This window comes from Hyaena hyaena, unplaced genomic scaffold, assembly GCF_003009895.1.
Source record: "Hyaena hyaena isolate Hyena2069 unplaced genomic scaffold, ASM300989v1 scaffold_118, whole genome shotgun sequence".
In the NCBI taxonomy this organism is placed as follows: Eukaryota; Metazoa; Chordata; class Mammalia; order Carnivora; family Hyaenidae; genus Hyaena; species Hyaena hyaena.
In genome coordinates this window covers 855834-873528 of record NW_024080751.1, presented here as the reverse complement: position 1 = coordinate 873528, position 17695 = coordinate 855834, and the positions used below count along the sequence as shown (strand labels likewise).

At 65.7% G+C, this 17695-nt stretch overlaps 1 long non-coding RNA gene across 1 annotated transcript; it reads left to right on the top strand.

Annotated features, from left to right (window-relative positions):
* The first annotated feature begins 3486 nt into the window (after positions 1-3486).
* Positions 3487-12305, top strand: LOC120234975. Its single transcript, XR_005529254.1, has 4 exons — positions 3487-3579; positions 4249-4573; positions 11717-11858; positions 12201-12305. It is a non-coding gene; the product is annotated as an uncharacterized LOC120234975 (long non-coding RNA).
* The last annotated feature ends 5390 nt before the right edge of the window (positions 12306-17695 follow it).

The window sequence follows — 17695 nt, the reverse complement described above, 5'->3', positions numbered from 1 at the left end:
GGGGCTCGGTTCCCCTCCAGGCACAGCCAGGCCCCCCACCCTCAGGCCCAGGCTCCCCTGTCCCCCTCCCCTACCTCCCTGCCCCCAGAGGGGTGTGGGGGCCCGGCTCTCAGGGTGCAGGCACTGCCTCACTGTCCTTACTGTGGGCGGGACGCCTGGGGGTCTCAGCGTTCCCTCTCCGACTCCCCCCACGTCCCGCGCCGTCCCACCCTGCCCCCCACCCACCTGGCGGTCGGGGTCTCCGGCTCTGCCCTTGGGGGCCGAAAGCCTGCCATTAACTCCGCCCTTGTTGGCAAGGAGCCGGGCCAGAGACAGGGACACCTTACAAAGGTGTGGGCGGGGGCAGGGAGGCGAGGGACCGACAGTGTCCTGGGACTCAGCGCGTCGAGGCTGCCACCCTCCCAGCAGAGGGCCCGGAGGAGCAGGCCGCCTGGGCGGAGCGGCTGCTGGCTGCCGGGCCGGGGAGAGGCAGGGACAGGGGAGGACATTCGCTCCCTGGGCCTCGGCCTCCAGAGGGGCCCTGCCTCCCACAGCCAAGGCCAGCTGGAAGCCAGAGGCGCAGGGCCCGGGGGGGGGGGGGGGGGGGTGCTCACGGCTCCTTCACACGCCTGTTAGAGTTAGTACCTAAGAGGCTTCCCCAAGGAAGGTACGGCGAGCCAGAAGGGCCGGGGAGGCGGCCGAAAGCAGAGCCGCACGGAGGCCCGGGGACGACCGTGTCACAGTGGCCACAGTGCACGTCCGGGGACCTGTGCTTTCGTTGCCTCTGCACCTGCCCAGTGGGCACGCGGCCCCCCGCACACTCCCTGGGGGCCCTGCGCGCAGAATGTGGGCGCCTCCCTTGCCCGCCTGGGCGGGGAGGATGGGGCCGCCCGCGCCCCTCCCGCCCCGTCTGCACTGTGCCCACGTCAGGCAGGCCTCCCGTTTCAACAGTCACAGACTGGGACACGAAACCCAGGGCTTGGCTCAAGGCTTTGGTGCAGAAACTGTGAGGGCCTCCCACCCCGGGGCCCCAGACGCCCACCCGCCCCGTCCTGCTCTCCTCTCTCTCATCCCCTCTCCTCCTGAAGGGCTGTGTTTTGGGAGAGCTGCGCGCTTGCACCAGCGGAAAGTCACCATCACACGTCCTACGCGAGCGGAAGCCGCGACGGACACAGGGAAAGCCAGCAGCCTGACACGCTGCAGACGCAGGGTTGAAGGCCCCGGGGCGACGCAGGCGAGAGGCTCCACGTCCCTCTCCGTGCACCCAGCCCCCAGCCCGAGGCGGGCGATCCCCGGCCCAGGTCCCGGGACGTATCTACCAGGCCCAGCCCAGCCCCCGCCGCCAGGCAGGCCCACGTCCACCGGCCCCACATCCCTCCCAGAGTTGCCAGGCACAAGGCATCGGCTCCGTGTCCATCCCCTGCCTGCAGCATGGAGCCCCCAGACCCCAGCATAATTGGCGGAGGGTCTCACAGCCCCTCCCCAGAGTCTGCACTGGTCACACATAAGGGTCGACCTTCCCGGGGCCCACAGTCCCGCTCAGCCCCGGCCGGAGTCTTGTCCTCAGATCCACTCCCCTCCCCAGGCCTGGGTCCCAGGAACACACTCGGGGTATCTCTTTGGGGCAAGAACATCCCAGACATTTCCCCCAGCATGGGCACTTCCTGTGACACTTGATGTGCAGGGAGGGGGAAGGTGCGCGCCCTTGAAGAGAGGCAGGAACACGGTCCTGCCCCTAAGCCACTGCTTTTCCTGCTGGAATCACTCCTGAGAAACAGCCGGCCGGGCCGGATGAAGGTGCGGGTGAGGGAGGGAAGGGGAGCTGGACGCTGAGAGACGGGGGGAGGCCCAGGGTCAGAGAGGGAAGGGGGATGGGCAGCAGGGAGAGGGGCAAGGAAGGGTAGGGGGTGGGGACAGAGCTGCGGTGGGAGAGAAGCAAGCGCAGGCAAGAGAGACCAGAAGGGGACGGAATCGGCCTGGGGAAGAGCGGCCGGACGGGAAAGGCCGGGGCAGGGATGGGCACGGGGCCCTGGATCTGGACAAAGGAGGCCACCCTGTCCCTTCTCATGAGCAGACCTGGTGCTGTCTGCCCCGCCAAGAGGGTCCTGCTGCTCCCAAGCCATTTCTCGGGACCCCCAACCTTCCAGGATGCAGATGTGGGCGGGCTCAGGCTCCAGGGCCACTGGGGGAGGGGGGACACCTCGCTTGGGGCCCTGAGATCCCAGGGAGAAGGAGGCAGCACTGGGGCGGGGGCGGGGGGCACAGAGCAGGGCAGGCACAGTACAGGCCAGAGCTGTGGCTGCCTTGTGATGGGAGAGGGGGCCTTGACGGGGGCCTGAGGAAGCGGGGGTCTGCCCGAGGGCCAGGCGCCCCTGCTCCCCACCCGCGGAGAAGCTGTCCCTCCTCATCTGCCACCCCACTGCGGGGGGCGGGTCACAGGCATGCTTCACCCCAGGTCTTCAGAGCAGACCAAGGGACAAAGGGTCCCCCAACCTGTGGCCAGTTTGGCCTCACCCGTCCTTCACCCGGCCTGGCTGACAGACAACCAGCTGGGGAGCAGGCGTCCTAAGGTAGGAGGCCCAAGTCCAAGGGTGTCCCTGCCTCTAGCTCCCAGGTTCCAGAGGGAATGCGCCTTACTGGCATTCCGCATGCCTGGGGGCCAGGGCAGGACACCGTGGGGACTGGGCCCCACAGCCAAGGGCTGCCAACCGCTGAGGCCTGGTGAGCGGGGCTGTGTGGGCCCTGGACGAACTGCAGGGAGATCAGGCCCCGGGGACCTGCTCCAGGCCCCCAAATGCTTTCTGGAAGCCAGTAGCGGCCGCAAGCCCTCGCCCCCGCCTTCCCAGGGGCGATGCGCTGACACCAAGATGCTAGGTGAGGCCAGTGGGGGCTGCAGGGAGGCGGTGGGGAGCTACTCGAGCCAGGACCAGCCCTGGGGAGGGGGAGGCTGGTCCGGGGCAGGGGCTGGTGGGGACGCAGCTGGCCCTGGCTCCCACGTCCTAGCTGGGTGGCCACAGGGCTGCCTGGAGCCTCAGGGAGGCCCGGCTGGGGCGCCTGGGGAACAAAAGCCCTGTTCCCGCCACTGGCCGGGCATCCAGCCTCCCCTCGCCACGGCGTGGGACCTGTGCCCCGGCCCCCAGTGCCCCCGCCCAGCCCAGCCCAGGTGCAGCACGTACCTGGGAGCCCACAGCAGTCTCGCGAGTGCCCGCAGTCCGGTGGCTCCGCAGCTGTCGCCTAAGGACCCGTCCTCCCGGATCAGGCTGGAGGTGCCCAGGGCTGCGGGGCCTCGGTCTGTCCGTCTCTCCTTGTGGGGCCGGCGGCCAGGGAGGAGGCAGCAAGGGGGCGGGAGCGGCCAGGAAGGGGCGGCCTCATTTCCATGCGGGGCCCCTGGCCCCTGAGCGGCTGCCCCATTGTGTGCCTGGCCTGGCTCACAATCACAGCCTTTGTGGTGGCCTCTCCCACCCAGGGGAACTCAGGCACGGTGGGGGTCCCGGCCCCCCACCAGCTTCTAAGGGCAGGTCCCCCACATCAGGCCCCATCCAGACCTAAGCCGAGGGACAGTTGGCTGGCTCCAGGCGGGGGCCTGAGCCTGGACTGAGGGTGGGTCTTGTTGTGCTGCACCCCCTCCCAGTCCTACGGGTGAGGAGACGGCAGAGCTTTGAGCCGAGGGCGTGGAAGAGGCCCAGCAGGAGTAGCGCGCAGAGGGGCCCGGCGGGGTTGGGTGGGGCCCCTCCCCCTGGCACCCTTAGTCCGGCTGTGGGAGGAACCAGGCGGGACGGGACCTGGGTCCTTCCGTTGGGGGAAGTGTGTGGGGCTCCTGGTGCCTGGGAGGGGATCTGGGCGTCGTGCAAGGACAGGTCTGTGGGTGGGGGGCTCCCAAGCCAACACTGGAAGCTGTGGACTATTTTGTGGCTACAGGGACCCAGAGCAGGGGTCAGGCCTGGAGTCCCTTGCAAACTGTCTCTCCTTCCCGAGGCTGAAAGCGTCAGCCTCCCCTCACCAGGCTTCATCCACACTGCCAGCGCCGCTGCCGCCTGCCTCTCCTCACCCATCCCCCTCCTCCCGAACTGGGAGTGGGGGCAAAGGTCAAGCGGCCCGAGCCAGCTGTTCCCAGATGTGGCCACGGCCCCACCCCCTTTCTGGAGGAGTGACTAGCCTTGCGCCCAGGAGGGGCGGGGGCGGGTGACGAGACAGCAGGAGCCGCGAGGGCGGGGGTTCGTCACCGGCTTCTGTGGGTTTGTTTAATCCCACGCCATTCGCCATTCGCAGGCTTTCGCGGAAGGCTGCGGGGAGAGAAGGGGGAGGGGGTCTCGGCCCACATCCCGCCCCCAAGAAGACACCTGACCTGTCTCCAAGTTGCGGGCCGGGCCCGTGGTGAGAGGGGCCTTTGTGCGCATGGAGGAGGCTGCCTGGAACCCGGAGCCCTGAGCCGACTGGCTGCACCGCCCCGCGCCCTTCACTGCAAGCTGGGGAGCTTGCAAATAAAGCCACAAACACAAAATCTTGTGTGCCGGAGAGAGACTGCGGCGTGGGCATCGGCGGAGAGCAGGTGCGGGGACCGGTGACGCTGGGCCCGCGCAGGAGCCGGGCAGCAGTAAGTCGACTCCTATGAAACAGACCCACCAGGAAGGTCCCCACCGGACGGGCGGAGGCTGGGGGCGGCTCCCTTTCCCACCCAGCACCCACGGGTCAGCTCCACCCCCACACCCAGGGCCATCCTTCTTTCCCTCCGGAAAGCCAGGGTGATGGGCCGCGGGTTACTGGGAATGGAAACACACAGCCTCAGTGCTCAGGACTCCGAAATGTCAAATGGCAAAAGGAAATAAGATGCCTGCAGGCTGCGCAAAGCTTGTCTGATCCAGGGGAAGGAGGGAGACACCCACACATCTGCCCTGCCTGGGGAGATGCTGGTGGTGAGGGAGGCGGGCGGCGGTGCAGGGCTCCGCCAGGGAAGGAGCGGGTCTGCGAGGGGTGGTGACCCTTCCACGGCCCAGTAGGAGAGGGATCTGAAGAAAGATCTGGGCTCTGTAAACCTGAGCACCGCCCCCCCCCCCCCCGACTTAGAATGCAAACAAGCTTCAGGGAGCTGGAAACCAGAGCTGGCCCGGGCCCTTCCAGGAAACCAAGGGTGGAGGGTGGGCATCTGCCATTGCACCCTGACTGGACCCAGACCCTTCGTGGGAGAGGACGGGGTGACAAGTCCAGGGGCAAGGCGGGGGAGCAGAATGGGGTTCAGGGTACGATTTCAACACCATGGACAGCGGACCCCCTGGGGCTGGAAGACGCGGCCACATAAGTTGAGGACCGGCAACCTCCACCAGGCTGACAGAGGCCGAGAGCAACACAGAATCTGACGGAGTTTAAAGTGCCAGCTGCCCAGTGTCCCCTGCCCTCCACCCCACCAGCTTGGGTCGGCTCTGGCTGCGAGCCCCACAGGCTTCCGGGGCCTTCCTGAACATTGGGTGGGGGTAGGTGAGTATGTTGGGCCGGGGGGATGTTGCATGTCTCAGGCTAGAGAGAAGGGCCATCTTGACCCCACAGAGGACAAGGAACTGCGGCTCCAAGGGTCAGGCTGAAGCGGCTCCAAAGGCCGAAGGGAGCCCCGGGGGGCTGAGGAAGGGATGGGGGCTGGGGGTCCCGACCCCCTTCCCCGTGGGCTCTCCGTAGCTCCCTCAGAGCCAGAGAGGGCCTGAAAGGAAGGAAGCAGGACAGTGAACCCAAGGTGGGAGGGTCAGTGGGCTCTGCTCTGAGGGCAGAGGGCACAGGCCCGGTGGCCTGGGGGAAGAAGGGGGCAGAGGCCTGCTGGCCAGGCCTGGGCCTGCTGCTCCCTCGCCGTCTGCTCAGGAACAAAGGCCCACAGGGGACGCCTGAGGTGGTGTCGCTTAGGAAAGCCTGGATCCTTGGCCCTAGAGCAGCAGATCGGGGACAGTCCTCAGAAGGGCTCCAAGCCCAGGGCGCTGGCTCAGCGGTGAGGCCGCCCGGTGTTGCCTGGGGTCTAAATCTCCCCATCCCACTCAGGACACAGTGAGAAAGGGGAGCCGTCTTTGATGGGGGGAGGAGTCGCTGTCTCCCTCTACACAAACACCCTGCACCCTGGGCTCTCTCTGCAAACCCCTTCCCTTCCTGTGGAGGCTGGAGGGGCCGGTGGGGAACGAAGGTTTGTGAGCGGAGGAGGGTGGGGGGAGTGTGTCACGGGGACCCGGACAGGAGGCTCTAACCTGCAGCTAAAGCCTGAGGGCAGGGGCGTGCCTCCGGTGCGGCGAGGGTGTGGGCGAGGGTGCGGGCTGGGGAGGCCCGGCTCTCGGCGGGTGTCCGTGCGCGCCCAGAGGCGCTGCGGACGGTGGGCTGTGGGAGGAGCGTCGAGTGCGGGCGGTGGGGGAGGCGTTTCCGTGGGCAGACGTGCGGCCGCAGGGTGCCGGGCACGGTCGAGGGCACTCGAGGGCGGCGTCCGTGTGAGCGGAGGAGCGCGCGGGGCGGGACGCGGTGAGTGTGCGCGGGAGGCACCGGGCGCGCAGTGCGTGTGTGCGCGTGTGCGCGGCGCGCGTGCCCCGCAGTTCTCAAGGACACCTCGGGGAGGCGGCGGCGGAGCCGGTGTCCGGGTGACGTCACCGCGCGCCCCAGTATAATCGCCCGGTGCCCGAGCCGAGCGCGGATACGCGCGGAGGAACTGCGGCGGCGGCGGGCGCAGGGGTAGCGGCGCCGGGGCCGCCGGGGCGAGCGGGAGCCGGGCGCCCAGAGCGCTGACCGCGCGGACGCTCGGCTCCCAGCGGGCCCGCGGCGCTCGCGGACTTGCCGGCTCTCCGCGCGGCGTCCACACGCCCTCCTGCGCCCGGGGCGGCGGCGTGCGGGGCCGGCGGGCGCCGCGGAGGAGGCGGGAACGGGCGGCGCTGGGAGAGGAGGCGGCGGCGGCCGAGGAGCGGCAGGCGGCGGCGGCGGCGGCTCCCGCCCGGGACGGGTAACTGCGCTTGGGGCGCCCGGGGCGAGCCTGGCGAGCGACCTCTCCGGGTCTCCCGTCTCCCCACCAACGGCTCGAGCGCCCTCTCCCCTGCGCCGGCGCGCGGGGAGGACGAGTTCGCTGGGTTGAAAAAGACACTGGTGTTCATCTCCGGGCATCGAGATTCTTTCTTTGAACGACACCCGTGGCGCGGCCCCGGGCCGGGCCGGGCCGGGGAGGGGGCACCGCGGCGGAGAGCAGCTGCAGGGCGTCCGGCGCTGCCCGGCCGGAGCGGGCGCTGCGCCTCTCCGCGGCCCGCGGGAGGCGGCCGGGCGCGCACACGCCGGCTCCCACCGCGGCTCCTGCGCCTCCTCGCGGAGATTCCGTGGGGCTCCAGGCTTCGGGGACGCCCCAGGGGGCTTGCTGGGGGCCCCCTCCCTGCTGCGGAAGGGAGACAGGAGTGGGCTCCTCAGAGTTGGGGGCGGATCCGGGCTGGAGTCCGAGGAAGCCCCGTCGGCGTGGCGCAGCGCCCCCGCCCCGCCCGCCCCGCTGCGAAGCCGCCGGAGCATTTGCGGCCTTGGGGCGAGGACCCCACGCGAGCCGGAGCCGCGGCCCCGACCCCGGCCTGGCCGCCCGCCGCAGCCTGAGGGCCCCTCTGCGTGTTCACAGCGGACCTTGATTTAATGTCTATACAATTAAGGCACGCGGTGAATGCCAAGAGAGGCGCCTCCGCCGCTCCTTTCTCATGGAAATGGCCCGCTGGCCCGGCCGGCGCGGCGCCCCTCCCGCGGGAGGAAGGCGAGCCCGGCCCCCGGCGGCCCCTCGCGCCGCGGACAAATCCGGCAAACAATGCGCCCGCCCAGAGGGCGGCCCAGCTGCCGGGCCGGGGACCAGGCCGCGGGACACAAAGGGGCCCGCTCGCCTCGGGCGGCGCAGGGCGGGTGGGGGTGACCGCAGGGAAGCCTGCGGTCGGGACGAAACTGCAGCCACCCGGCCTCGTCCCTCGGCCACGTGCGTCCTTAGCGGGCGGCAGGGCATGGCGGGGTGTCCGAGGAAGAGCCGAGGCCGGGAGACAAAGAGGGAGGGTCCGCAGGGAGCGGCGGAGCGGGGGGGGGGGGGGGGGGGGGGGGCCGGCGCGCCGCGTGCCAGGAGCCGACTGTCGGGGGTGAGGGCACTCGGTTTGGGGAGCTCGGGCCGCCGCGCCGGAGGGCCGGGGCGCTGTCCGCGGTGCTGGCGGTGGGCCGGCCCCGCGGGACAGGGTCGCCACGGGCGCGGAGCCAACTGCGTCCCGAAGGCCACTCGCCCCAACCGCGGGCCCTCCGGGCAGTTGCCATGACAACGAGGGAGGGGGTGGGGTAGGGTCTGAGGTCACTGCAAAGTCTGTCCTTCCTCGGTCCACTCAGCGACGAGGTGGGGGTGGCCCTCACCAAGCGGGGAGCTGCCTCCCAGCCTCCAGGAAGAGACTCAAAAAGGGAAGGCGGAGGGAGAGGACAAGTCTTCACCCGCGTCCAGGGTCCAAAACAGGGCCCGTGTCTGCACCGACCGCATCCTTCCCCAGACCTCGCTCTGGACTATGCGGGGCTCAGGCACGTGAGGCTCCGCAGCCAAGGGGGAAGATGGCAAGTCCCTCCCCCACCATCTGCAGCCGCAGTGACACCCACTCAGGTTTGCTGCAGGCATTTTTTTTTCCTGTCCTCAGGAGCCAGCGCCACCTGCTGGTGCCCTGGCAAGGGCTCTGTGTGGGCTTCTGCTCCCTTCACCCGCCAGGCTCCCCCCATCCCCGCCAGCACCTTAGGTCACTCAGCTGCCTCTGCCCTGGGGCAGACAGACCCCAGCCCCGGTCCGTAGGGGGCGCAGGTCCTGCGCAAATCCACCTCCGCAAATCCCCAGCCCTGGCTTTGCAGCTGTGCCGGCTTCTGTCTTAAAGCCAGGGCGAGGGGCCTTGGTCTCCCCAAATTTTCCTTAGTCAGGGAGCCGAAAACCCGCACAAAAGGAACCCATTTAGGTTTCAGGGAATGGCTCTTCAGCCCCCCCCCCCCCCCCCCCTCCTGCAACCGCAGGGCAGGAAGCCTGCCTCCCAGCTTTTCTCAGCGTGCACACCCAGCCCTGTCCCTGACCTGCACACTTTCAGGCCCAAGAAGCAGCCAGGGGACCCCATCGACCCACCCCACCCAAATCAGGGTCACTGTGGAGGCCAAGGACAGAGTCTAGTCTCCTGTCCCCCTGAAGGACAGGGAAGTGCCAAGGTGGCCCCAGCAAGCCTCGGCCTGACCACGGCACCACAGAGCTGACCCCACAGCACTGATCTTGGGCTCGGTGGCCCCTTCTCCTTCCTCTCTGTGAAGGGGGTGCAGGTAGCACCCCCAAGGGCACTTCTGGTCTCAAGGGGGACCCAGGGTCACTCCAGGACAGCACTGAAGGGACAGCCCTGAAGGCCTGGGTGTCCCTGCTGGGCATGGAAGGAATGCGGCCCTTGTCCAGGCTGAACTTTCTCTTGCGGTTGCTCCTGCAGGCAAAGTGGACTCTCCTTCCCAGAGAAAGTGGCCTCTGCCTCCCTGGGTCTCTGGTCCAAAGATGAGGCTGGGCTCCATGCTCCCCCCTCTCTTCCTGGGGACTTGGCTCCCGACTGGAGTGGGCCTCTGAGCAGTTACAAGATGGGGTAGGGGGGAAACCCTTTCCCCTGGGCTGGTCAGTCTCTGCTGGGGGTCAATCTCTGTTGGGAGCCTGTCCTTCTAGAACCTTCCTGCACAGGGGGCATGAAAGTCACAGAGCACCTGCACCCCAGTCCCTGGGTGGGTCCGAGTTCTGCGGGGGTCTCAGGGTCCCCAATGAGCAGGCTCTGCCAGGGCTGGCCAGCTGCTGCACTGCAGCCAGAGCCCCACACTCTGCATCCAGCTTGACACTGCACACCCGTGCTCAGCCTCCCTCCTCCTCCCACAGGGGCTCGCACACTGGCGCATGTGCACGCTCACATATACCTGCACACAGATCACTGGTCCCACTCCCGGGGGGAGCTGGCCTCCCTGACCAATGCTCAATGCCCCCAAGCTCCTGGTCAGGGCCCGGCCTGCAGGATACCCCCTGCAGAGGAGCCAGGGAGTCACCCTAGGGGACACCTAGGGCGCAGCAAGCTTGGAGGAGCACCTCAAGAGCAAGCTAGGCACCAAATTGGGGTCCAGCCCAGGGCTCTACAGCATGGGGCCACCTCAAGCGTGGGGCCATGAGAACATGGGCAGAAGGCAAGGGACCCCCATTTGGCCTGCCAAGAATCTAGCCCTGCAGAGAGGATTCTTCTCTGCTCTGAATGAAACCTAATAAACTGCCAAGACTGGCCGTGCCCACCCAGAGCCTCCTCCCAAAGCCACCCACACGTCCCCTCTGGACTTCACAGCACCCGGCCTCGCCTCGGAGGGAGGCCCCCCAAGGCCAGGCCCCTGGCTGGTGTGGAGATTGGGAGCTGGGCTCTCTGGGCCACCTCGTGGTCCAGCCTGTAAGCCTGGACACGGTGGCGGATGCGCCCACAGAACGGCAGACCTCGGCAGTCCCGCCTCCCCTGTGGGGGGGGCTCCCAGCAGCCAGGTGGGGTAGGGTGCAGGGTGGCGATGTCTGGGGAGAACGCAGAGTCTGGAAATAGGATGGTGAGGCTGCTTCACCGCACAGGCGCTTGCACACACCTCCCTGGCTCCCTCCCTCTGGCAGCTGCCGAGACAGGCACCTCCCGGGCCTACACCCTTCCTCTGCCTGCTGGGCTCCCGCCCCAGGCGCTCAGCACCCAGGGGCCTGCAGCAGGAAGGCAGGAATGACTCAAGAAGAGGCCCCTCTCCGAGCCATTCCTACAGACGCTCTGCGGGAGCGGGGCCTGCTGAAAGCGGGGGGCAGCCAGCTCCCTCCCCCAGGCCAGGGCTGCGGAACTAAACGAGATGGGAAAGGCCCCTTCAGATAACAAGGCTCTGTCTGCACGGGGGGTGGGGGTGCTGAACCCACCTCAGATGCTCGGCCGCGGTCCTTTCCGGTGGCCCTGAGGTACTTCTGGGACCCTGCAAGTCCTCTCCCTTCCCCACTGGCGCCTCCAGGCTGGGCTTCACCTCGGAGTCGCCACCCAGTGGGGAACTCCTCATTCAGGCCTGGCCTCCATACGAGTGTAGGCGCCGGAGCTGTCCTGGGGTGTGACCACTCTGGCCGCTTGTACTGAGACCCCCCGCCCCCCAAGCTGGGGCCACACCTGTGAGTGGCTCCGGGGAAGTCCAGGCCTGCGGGCAAAACCTGCACCCTGCCGGGACAGATCACCAAGATGCCCCGTCATGTCTCAGGAAGCGCACGGCCGTCCCTCCACAGCACGCCTGTCAGGGCTGCTCCACACACCACGCTCAGGTAGACTCCGTGCAGCCAGACAGCACGGGACCCTCCGTGCGGCCACCCTGGAGGCCTGCAAGTGCCGCTGCTCACGACATGAGGGCATCTTGCAGGCTTCTGAACTTGGACGGGCCCCAGAGGGGCCCCGGGCACTGCATGCACCGTGGAAGCCAGCCCCAAAGGCCACCTGCGTGAGTGTGGCAGCAGAGGCAGCCCCCTCCCTGCTGGGAGACTGCCCTCTGCCACGGCACCTCCAACTGGGGGAGGGACACGCAGGCTCACATGAGGTGAGGCCCCTGGACACCTGGATGCCCTTCATTGATTCAACACGTATTTCAAGCCCCTCACAGGGACCAGGCCACAGGTGCTTCCAAGGTCTGGGCAAGACTGCAGAACAGGGGACCCTTCTGGGCAGGGGGTAACATGGGTCCCTGCACCCCCACCCCCCAGGAACCCAGCTGGAACGGAGTCCAGGACACAGAGGAGGTTCTTGATGACAGGAGACAGGAAGGTAGGCCCCACGGCCATCACACACGAGTAGTCTTTCCTCCTCTGTGCTGGAGAGTGAGCCCAGGCACGGTCACTCGTAACTGTAAGCAGTTATCACCACCACCACCATCGCCACCATCACCATCACCACCACCATCATCATCGTCATCACTATCACCGTATCACCACCACCACCACCATCACCATCATCATCACCATCGCCATCGCCACCATCACCACCACCATCATCATCGTCATCACCATCACCGTATCACCACCACCACCACCACCACCATCATCATCACCACCACCACCACCACCACCACCACCACCACCACCACCACCACCATCATCATCTCCACTGTCACCAACACCATCACCATGATCATCATCAACCTCACGGTGTGGGGCCACTAGAAGCCCCTCTGGCTGGTCCTGGTTTTAGGTCCTTGAAGCAGTGGGGGTGGGTGAGCACAACGAAGACGATGCAGAACAACACGGCTGTGCCGCTGGGCAGTCCCTCAGAAAGCCCGAAAGCCAGGCTCTGTGCTGACAGCTCGGAGCCTGGCGCCTGCTTTGGATTCTGTGTCTCCCTCTCTCTCTGCCCCTCCCCCACTTGCACTCTCTCTCTCCTTCAAAAATGAATAAATGTTTTTTAAAAATTAAAAAGAAAGAAAGAAAGCCCGAAAGCCCATGTGCTTCTGGAAGGGGGACCGCAAGCTGAGGACACAGGAAAGGCAGTGACAAGGTGGAGATGGGAGTTGAGTGGTGACGTGTGGGGCTCTTGCTGACAGCTGGGTGTGTGACGCCTGGGTCCTCGGGCCCACAGCACAGGTCTCCTCATGCCACAGACGCCCCCAGCCGTCAGTGCCCAGGCAGCCCCACATTCAGCCAACCGTTGAGTAATCTCCAGTGTCCTTTCCTCACCGTCCTCCAAAATGTCAGCAAAGCCCCTGTCTTGGCATCCAAACCGCACCTCCCCAACCACTCTGCACCCAGAGAGTGCAGGGCCCCTGGGCACGCAGGCTTTGCTTCCTGGCTTCTCAGAGCCCACCCGCCTGAAGCCTGGAGATGGTGGCCCATGGGCCCACAGAAAGGCCTGTTTCCAGCCCAGTCCCACTTTGCTCACGTGCAGAGAACCCGGCACCCAGACGGAGGGGAGGGCAGGGTTCCCTCAGGGACCCCTTGTTGTGTCTTGGACCATTGTCATCTTTATAACAGGCCCTGTGTTACCAGGGCCTGTGTGCATGTGCGTGTGTGCTGGGTGTGCGGGCGTGGGCGTGTGAATGTGCATGTGTTTGTGTATGTTGGCATGTGTGTGGTTACATGTGTGTGCATATTAGGTATTTATACGTGCGTGTGTGCTCACATATGCCTGTGCGTATGTGCACACCATGTATGTTTGTGCGTTTATACACATGTGAGGGTGTGTGTGTGTGTGTGCATGCACACCCAGAACACGGGGCAGCTGGAGGCTAGGGAAGAACCACAACCCTCTGGGGCCCTGGACTCCCAGCGGCCCTGTGCTCTCCTGCCCGGGCTCTACCGGAAAGGCTCTTCTGCACACCTTCCTCCTCCCCAAATCGCCCTGCAGGCCTCAGCCTCATGTTTGTCTCCCAGAGGATTCCCCGGCCGCCCAAGGACAGGCATCAAAACCCCAGTGTCCCTAAGGCACGGGATCTCCTTTGGCCATTGCTTTATTCCTCCGCAACCCAGGGCCCTTCACCGGCCACCAGGGCTGGGGCCTGGCCAGGAGAGGCAGACCAGGACCCATGCCATCATCCCAGGCTGATCAACGTCTGCCTTTCTCCCCAAGTAGGTTCTGTCCTCCAGACCAGTCAGGGCCTTCCCACTCCCCCCACAGCAACCTGGCACCCACCAGGTGGCACCCCTCTGTGGCCTGTGGACACAGGCAAGAGCAGAGCCAGACCTGTGACATCCCCACCTGGGTCCCCAGACCCCCAGGTACCCCGACTAGAGCTGACCAGCCCCAAGCTTCACTGTCCCCATGGCCCCGAGTCCAGGCACCCACAGAGGACCACCCCTGTCTTCTGGGCAGCTCCCCCACTTACTCCCGCCCCACAGCACCTCGCCCCTATACAGCTGGGACTCCGAGCACCAGGAAGTCTCTCCAGAAGGCTGTGTGCCCACCCCTGGCTCTCAGAGGTGGGGACAGGCATGGGCCTGCTCAGGGCAGAGCCACAGCTCAGGGAAGGACCAGCACCCCACCAGCAGCGCGGGCACAGCCCCAGGCCTTGACCTCCTTGCCCACAGCCCTGACCACGTCCCTCTCAGGCCACAACCCCGTGCCCTTGCTGATGCCTGGCCACCTCTAGACGCAGGTGCCTCGGTGCCTGCTGCTCCCCGCCCTGCACCCAAACATCCCCTTGCCACCGAACCCCAGATCCAGGCCCACCTTCCATGCCCGTTCTCTGGGTGCCCAGGTCCCCCTCCTGGCTGCTCCTGCCCCACAGGCTCCCCTACCTGTGCTTGCTGGGGAGACCACAGGCCACGCCCTCCCGCAGGGCCCTGGGCAGTTCACAACCCTGGCCCCTCCTGCATCTGGGCCTTCTCTGGGAAGACCTTCCGGCCAAGCACACATCCACACTGCCACTCCTTCCTCCTCAGAGTCCCTGTAGCAGCAGGCCATAGCCTGCTCTCCCTCTGAACATATCTCTGATCCCAGGGAGGGGGGGAATCCCCCAGCTGGCCCCGTGGCCCTCAGTGGCAAGGGATCGTATCACCAAGCTCTGTTCCCTTGAAGGCAGCCAGTGACCAGAACCCCAAGGGCTGAGTTCCAGTTTCCTGGGACTTTAGGGTGGGGGGCAGGCGTGGAAAGGAACAGATCAATTCCTCCTGGTGACGGGATGCAGGCGCCTGCGCCAGCAGTACACTGGGCAGGAAGGAAACTCAGACACCAACCCAGGGGACAGGGGAGAAGGACAGAGGGTGCCATTCGGCCAACAGAAAGGGATGAGCCACGGGCACCCGTCACTCTGGCCTTGGGGGCATTGTCTCAGGGCCCAGGCATGAAGCCAGGACCTCATCCCACCTGGGGCCACATCAGAACCTTCGTGTGCAACACACCCGGGCTCAGGGCAGGGAGCAGCCATTGCGGCCACACCGCATCACCAACACTGGTACGGATGACACCTGTCACTCAGGACATCACTCAGACGATCACTCCCACCAGCTGGTGGTGGGAGTCACAGTGAGCTAGGGGCCCTGTGGTGCTGCTGGCTGCCCAGGGAAGCGGCAAACTTTTAAGTGCCTAGGACAGGAGCAAGGGGTCTGCTCTGGGCGTCACCACCCAGCTGGCCCGGCCCTGGCATCCCTCCGTCTCGGTGCTGGCACCCAGGCTAAACCCACTTGGGGACGTCTACCGTGCAGGGATTCCCCGGCCACAGAGACACACTCAGTGCACTGGCCCTGGGACAGCAATCACCAGCTCTGCTCGACCTCCCGCGTGTGCAGAGGAGGCCACCGGGTTCCAGCCACCCAGGGACACTGCAGCGTGTGGAGTGGACCCCAATGGACCCGTTAGGCCCGCAGGAAGGAGTGTGGGGGTGGGTCATCTCCCAGACACACAGGGAGGTTGGTGGCCTGTGACACAGGGAAAGAGGCTGGACCAAAAGCGTCCCCCCGCCCCTCCCCGAAATGCTGCAAAGGACCCCGCTGTGTTAATAACCAAACTGGAGTCAGACGGTGCTGAGGTGAGAGGATCATCGCCCTCTGACACTCACGGAAGAGCCTGCGTGAGTGTCACCATGCTGAGTGTTACACCGCGGCCGACACCATGCTGGAGTATGTGGGTGAGAGACCCACTGCAGACCTCAGATGGTGTACAAAACACGCACACACCTGTATACATATTCACACCCGCACACACACCTGCCTGCACACACCTATATACAGACATGCTTACACCTTCACACATGACCCCCGACCCACACACATACACACCTGCATAGTCACACCACCCTGTGGACACACCTGCACACTCACGCTCACAACTACACACATATGCACACACACATATTCACACCTGCACACACACACCTATATACATACACCCTCACACATGACCTCCTACCTGCACACATGCACACACACCTGTATACATACATAGTCACACCTGAACACACACACCTATATACATACACTCTCACACACACGACCCCCTACCTGCACACACGCACACCTGCATCTGCATGCACGTCTGCACACACTCATATTCACTACACACGTGCACACACCCTTTCATGCACCTACAACACACATGCACACCTATACATGCACACACATATACAACACAAACTTACATATACATGCACACATGCACAAACACAGCAAGCACATAATCAAGAAAATGGGGCAAAATGTTAAGAATAAGGAAATCCAGGTAGAAGGTATTCTATGTACTTGTTCTTGAACTCTTCTGTACATTTGACATTATTCCAAATAAAAATATGAAAACGAGATGCACCCTCCTCATCAGCCCCCTCCCCGCCCCCACCACCATCCTAACACCTACGTGAGCAGCTTTCCCTGGCCTCACGGCCTCCAGGAACTTTCCGGGGTTGTGATGTCCCACACCCTCGCCAAGAGACTTCTGTTCCCGTCTCCAGGGCCCATGCCTAGTCCTTAGGGTGTGGCAGGCCTCCCAAAATCGTAGGGGAAGGGGGCCCTCCCCCCGCCTGTGGAGCAGTGCCCCCCAAGCCTGGATGCTCTTGTGGCTCCCCAAGGTCCCTCCTGAGCCCGCCTAGATGGGTGCCCCCTCCTCTGTCATCCCACCGCAGTGCAGGTGGTCACACCTGCCAGCACCTGCCACCAGCCACTAGAGATGTCGTGGCCAACACTCACCCAACACAAACCATCCCGTGTGTGACACCAGGGATGGCTCAGGTCTCACGGCAGCATGGAGATCACAGCAGAGCCCAGTGCTGGGGGGGGGGGCGTTGGGGGGGGGGCGTGAGAACAGCAGGGGCACTTCTCACCCCCACCAGCCGACGGCAGCTGTCCTCTCCCTCTCCCCACAACCTTACAGAAAGGCCCTAATTTCTGGGCCAGTTGGGCAGGGCTGAGGAGAGACGGGCAGTCCCATCCCCTCACCTCCCTTCCCCTCCCGGACTCCCGGGGGCAGCGCGAGACCAGGCCTCCACCCTGCCACAGCCACAGCCGAAACCTCCCGGGCTGCCGGCTGCCACCACCCAGAACGGTCAGCGGGAGGTCGGGCCGCCCTCCACCTGGAGCAGCTGCTTTCGCACCAGCACTCAGCCGGCCAGGCCGTCAGGGACCTGGTCTCCTCCATCCGTCAGCACGGGAGCCCAGCAGGAAGGTCCTGTCCCTGCTGTCCCGTGGGGCATGGCGCCCGGTGTGCGGGTCCCCCTCTGTGCGGCACGCCACAGCCTCGGGGCTCCCTGGGCTACCTCTGTCTGCATACCGCTGACACGCCAACCTCAGACAGCCCCGGTCTGTCTTGAGGCCTCAGTGGGCAGAAGGGGACGAGGAGCCGGGGTCACCGCTGCAGGTGCACAGCAGAGCCACTTAGCATGTGTCCGGAAGTCACCTGACATCACCCACGAGCCTTGCACTCCGTCCAGCTGTTGGCAAGGTTGGTCATTCCGACTCGGGGGGACTGAACTGCGGGGGTGGGGGGCACACATCCCTCGCGGGCGATCCAGAGCGCGGCTGCGCAAGGCCTCGGGAAGCGGTTCTGAGGTGACCCCCACGCCCTGGGCGGCCATGGGAGTCGGCAGGTTGGGGCTCCGCCCAAGCCACTCCAGGAACTGCCCCTCGGAAGGTCACTCTGCAGGGGCAAAGCCAGTCCGCTCCTGGCTCTCGTCGCACAAGGGCAGGTGACGCAAGCCTCCTCTGTGGGAGGGCTGGCCCTCCCCCCTGCATCTAGGCGGCAGGAGGGGTCTCAGCAGTTACTTCCCA